Here is a 6019-nt window from a genome sequence, read left to right on the forward strand (position 1 = left end):
TGATTCTTCTATGAAAAAAAAAGACCTTTAAAGGGTAGATCAGTAATGACTGAAATAGCTATATTTTTTGTACCTCCTCTATACCTCTATGAAATAACTATGGAACTTTGAACTCTGGACAGGAGAGCTATCCACATAAAATAGTCCCCTAAGAAATCATACTCCCTATCTATCAGACAGGTCAGAAGAGATGAACCAGTTGAAGGAAGGAAAGTAAAGCTAGTGCAGTTAAAATTCTTAAAGAGTCATAGACTCTATAGGATTGTGGCCTTGGAAAAGAGGCCTGGGAGACTGAGTTAGATATCTTTGTTAATAGGTTGATAAAAGGAAAAAGATAATTGACCATGACCCTTGTGTTAGACCCTAAATTTTTATTCAGTTAAAAGTTAAAATTGGCTCCTTCATTGTTGAGCTGAGGGTCAGTTTGAGGCCAAGGAGGGGTTTTAATTTGGCAGCAAGGATGGGGTGCTTGTGCTAAAAGTTTAGGGACATAGGAAGTGCCACGTGTAAAGGCAACTGCCTGGCTGACACACTAGTCACAGCTACATTGTGGGACAGGAGGCCTAAGTGACCATGGGTTAGAAGAAGGCCCTCAACACACTGATTGGAAGCAACATGTGCCTTGGAAAAGATGGAAGCTTCACAGGATCAAAAAGGGTTATGGTGTGTGGGTGGTCCTGGTATAGCCTAACTCATGTACCACTGCAAGGGATCTTGGGAAACTTTTTAACTTTAGTTCACAGAGCCAATGCCAGAGACATGAGCGAACAGAAAAGCAAATGAAAACCTAAAATATATGTGTTTGTGACCTAGGATGCTGCAGGATTCTGTTAAACAATGTCTAGTCTGTGTAGTGCACTGACCTCCAGGAGAGAGAGTGAAAAGAGACAAGAGATTCAGAAACTCTGGACACAAATTAAAATAGACTATACCAGTCCTTGACCAATAAATGAGAGAGATCTTTATTTCAGTCATATTGGGTAGTTTTACTAGATAGTTGTAGGCTTTCTCAATAAAGTACCAAAGAGCTCAACCAGCTGTAGAGATTAAAGTTTGAGAGATACTCTCTTACTCAAGGGGCCCCAAGAACATGGACTCTGACAGTGGGCAGGCTTTGGGCAGACTCCTGAGAGAACTGGGCAGCCCATCCACCTCACATAGCTTGCAATGGCACCTAGATAGATGTTGCTTTTCTCTGCCCTGTTCCTCAGCCCTCATACCCTGTTGCCCATTACGACTCAACATCACATCCACCGGGGCTTAGGGTACTTTTTAGAAATTCACTCTCTGGAATTCTACTTGTAGATCACAGAACTGTGCCTCAGATACCACTTGTTGAAGCCTCTTCCAATTTGTGTTATGTCAATGACATTGGTCTCATTATTCTCATATGTCAGAAATCAGATGAGAATATCTCACTACCACATTGTCCTTTGCGGTACAAAAGAATAAATAAGCAGCCTTGAAAATAAGGTTTGAAACCAGATAAATCATTTGATAAGATAACATCCACTCTTCTAACCACTCCACCACAATCTCATAAATCAGATGTTTTTCCATGCTCAGATTATCTTGCTGGTTGGTGAACATGCAGTAAAATTCCCCAAGTTTCTCTGTAATAACTGTACTTATTATAGGGACTTCTAAGTAAGCATGATGGCCAGGAAATCTCTTCAGCCCTGAAATCACCAGGTGGGGGCTTGATTGAGTCTTTCCAGACTGGTTTGGGGTAAGAGAGAAACAAGTCACAATAGTTTATGGCATGAAAGCAACTTGGTATGCAGATAATGGAGTTAGTTTACTTTATAAGAGAATCTAATGTAAGTTCTCCCTGTATACATCTACACGAGTGATAACTGTACTCTTTTTTTGGTCCTGGACACATGTGTGTTATTTTTTAAGTTTCTTTTCCTTCCGAACTCAGAGGGCTTGATCCAAGATCCAAGATTCCAAGGGAGATGAGCAAGGATGTTATAAAGATAGTGCCAAAGGCTGTTCTCATTGCATCAGAAGTGTGAACAGAGGAATGTCCACAGTCAGATGAAGAGATGCATGAAACATCAGAAGGGACTCCTTGGCCCTTAAAAATGCAGGCATTGCAATGCATGGATAAAGAAGACAGAGAAATCTTCCCCACTGGAAAGTTCAACAATTGAACAGAACACTGGGTGTCTAAAAGATAAGCACTGTTTTCTGATAAAGAGGATGAGTTTTGGAGTCACCCCAGGGTCAGGCTGTACGGATTCAGATTCCAGCTCCACTGTCCTCAAGATGTTTGGCAAGACTCAAAACAAAGATGTTTATCTTTTCTTTCTCTACTAAATAATAATACCAATCTCCTTGGATTCTCACTGTGACAATTAAACAATATGGGGAACTTCTGATTCCCAATCCAGGATGTAAGGATCTTGGAAGTTGCCAGTCCATCCCAAAAGAGTAAAAAGTTGAACCAACTGAAAAATCAACAACTCCTCTAGATCCTTCAGAAAAGTGAGGTCACAGGGCACACCACTGCCCTCCAAATTTGAGAGACTGGCAGATTCAGAGAATCACAATTTATCTGAGTAGAAATCTATGAGCAGAAGCCTCCATGAAAACCAGCACTGGCATTGGAAAACCTGAACTGTAACTGATGAATTGCTGCAGGCTCAGTGTGGACATGTCTGAGAGTTAAAATCTCCTGGGGGACCCAGTCAGAGGAGCACACCCCCCATACTTTTCTTTTACCTACAAGAACTCTGCTAGGTTCTCACTAGGTGAATATCAGAGAAAAATCCTCTAAAGCTTCCAGCACGGGGAGGGGAAGGTAAGCATTTTGAAATACCCCAGTGCATGCTGTTCTTAACAAGGGCTGCCCTCAAAAGAAACCACTTTACCAGACCCTCACCTACTAGGGTTTTATCAGAGCCTAACCAAGTTGGGAGATGGGAAAAACCCAACTCCAGCCCCCTCTAGCCATCCTGTCCCATGTAAGTGGGGAAGTGGGGACTGAAAAGAAAAGTTCACAATCTAGGGGCACAGGCTCACCAAAAGACCAAGACTAATCATAGGACTATAGAACACTTCCCCAGCACACACCTTACTAACACATCACTACACACCTATCGACCAGAGTTCCTCTTACCCAGTAGCTCATGTCTGCCTGTAAACAAAAATTACAAGGCAAAAAATTACAGTTTGAAAAGACAGAACAAGCCTCAGAACCAGACCCAGATACAGCAGGGATGTTGGATTTACCAAGCTGGGAGTCTAAAACAAATTTGATTAATAGACTAAGGGGTCTAACGGGCCAAGTAGACAACATACAGGAACAGATGGGTTATATAAGCAGAGACATGGAAATTCTAGGAAAGAATCAAAAAGAAATGCTGGAGACCAAAACCATTGTAACAGAAATAAAGAATGCTGTTAACGGGCTCATTAGCAGAGTGTACCTGGCTGAGGAGAGTATCTCTGAGTTTGAAGATATCTCAATAGTAACATCCAAAACTAAAAAACAAAGAGAAAAAATATTGGGGAAAGAAAAACAGGACAGAATATCCCAAAACTGTGGTACAACTATAAAATGTGTTTTATATGAGTAATGGGAATATGAGAGAGAGAAGGAAGACAGAAAGGAAGAGAAGAAATATTTGAAGCAATGATGATTAAGAATTTCCCTGAAATTAATGTCAGACACCAAACCACAGATCCAGGAAGTTCAGAGAACACCAAGCAGGCATATTATCTTCAAATTACAGAAAATCAAAGATTAAAAGAAAAGTCTTGAATGAAGCCAGAGAGAGAGAAAAAACAACAATAACAACACATTACCTATAGAGGAGCAAAGATAAGAATTACATCCAACTTCTCAGAAACCACACAAGCAAGAAGAGAGTGGAGTGAAGTATTCAAGGTGTTGAGAGAAAAAAAAGAACACCAACATAGAATTCTATATCCTGTGAAATTGCCTTTTTAAAGTGAAGAGAACAGAGCAAGAATAAAGATGCACATGTAGAGAACGGACTTGAGGACACAAGGGTGGGGCAGGGGGGTGGGGAGTGAAGGGGAAGCTGGGACGAAGTGAGAGTAGCTTTGACATATATACACTATCAAATGTAAAATAGATAGCTAGTGGGAAGCTGCTGCATAACACAGGGAGATCACCTCGACGATGGGTGATGACAGATGGCTGAGATAGGAAAGGTGGGAAGGAGTCGCGGGAGGGAGGGGATATGGGAATATATGTATAAGTACAGCTGATTCACTTCGTTGTACAGCAAAAACTGGCACAACAGTGTGAAGCAATTATATTCCAATGAAGAGAATAAATAAATAAATAAGTAGTGAAGAGAAATAAAGACTTTCGCAGACAAAAAAAATTGAGAGAATTTATTACCAGTAACCCAACCCTGCAAGAAATGCTGAAAGAAGTTCTTCAGAGAGAGGGAAAATTGTATAGGTCAGAAACTTAAATCTACACAAAGAAAGAGCATTAGAGAAGGAATAAATGAAGTTAAAACTTTTTTCTTATTCTCAGCTGATCTAACAGATAAGAGTTTGTTCAAAATAATAAAGTGACAACTATCTATCTATCTATCTATCTATCTATCTATATATATATATATACACACTCCATGTGTAAGTGACATGAATAGCAATCATGATAAAAGAGACAGGAGGGAGGAATTAGGAATATTTTGTTATTCTAAGATACACTACCCATGAAGTGGTATAGTGTTATTTGAAAGTGAACTTGGATTCGTTGTAAATGTATTTTGCAAACTCTAGGGTAATCACTAAAAAAAAGATAGATAATTGGTATGCTAAGAAAGCAGAGAAAACGGAATCATATAAATGCTCAATTAAAACCACAAAAGGCAGAAAACTAGTAGAGTACAAAAATAGGAACAAGGAACAAAGGCAATGAATAGAAAGGAGCAACAAATGTGGTAAACACACACACACACATACAAACACGAGTCAAAAATTATCCACACTCTGGCTGCAGAATTTATTTATTTATTTATTTATTTATTTATTTATTTATTTATTTATTTATTTATTTTGTAGCTTTAAAAATAGTTTATTGCCTTCTTCACAAACATATGAGCCTTCTGACCATTGTGCAAGGCACCACAAATTAAATAAAAACATATATTACAATGCATTTGTCTTCCATGATTCAAGATAAAATGGGATTTTAAAAGCCAATGGATGCCAATTACGGGGGACTGGGAGGGGGCCAGGGTAGGTACCAGTAATGGGGGAGCATGTGTTTTTCTAGTGTTTATTGAAACTGGGGGCAATCAGCACATGTGCTTCATATGAGCAGTCACCCCAAATCAGGAGAGGTGCTGCGTCTCCTGGTTTCTCCATGTAGAGTGCGGTGCCAAGAGTACTTTCCCTAAAGTACAAAGACGTCTCCCTGGTAGTCTTAGGACCAGTAACAGAATATGATTATTAAACATCTTCAATGTGGTTTTCATTACAAAAAACATGTTTCACATAAAGGCTTCATAATATGATCCAGAGACAGAATTAGTGCATATTTAAAATCTGAAGCCAGGCTGGCTATTTCTGATAAAGTTCTCATTTCTTCCAGTGTTTTTCACTTTTATAAATATGCAGCCAGTTTCCTACCAGGTTAAGCAGACACGGAACACTTTTGCTCTGAGCACCATGACTGCCTCTCAGCAGCCTTGTCGGGGCTGTAATCCTCATCCAAGGAGAATGGTTCTCGTGTCTACTCAGACTCGCTCCCTCCTCCAAACCAGGTTAGTGGTGAGCAAATCCCAGCAAATGTCAGGTACAAACAAAGGTTCGTGAACAGAGGCCCAAAGAAGAATTATGAAAAATTTCACAATGATCTAGTTAAGAAAACACACAGAAAATAAACGATTTCACCTTATAAAGAGCCTCGACTTGAATTTAAACAGGAGATAGAAGTGAAAGGAATGAAGGATTGCTTCAGTCCGAGATGGGGCATTCTTTACTGCAGTAACAACAAAGCCATGGCAGTAGCCCAGGGCCGGTCCTC

Source organism: Hippopotamus amphibius, chromosome 1 (genome assembly GCF_030028045.1).
Source record: "Hippopotamus amphibius kiboko isolate mHipAmp2 chromosome 1, mHipAmp2.hap2, whole genome shotgun sequence".
NCBI classification, from domain to species: Eukaryota; Metazoa; Chordata; class Mammalia; order Artiodactyla; family Hippopotamidae; genus Hippopotamus; species Hippopotamus amphibius.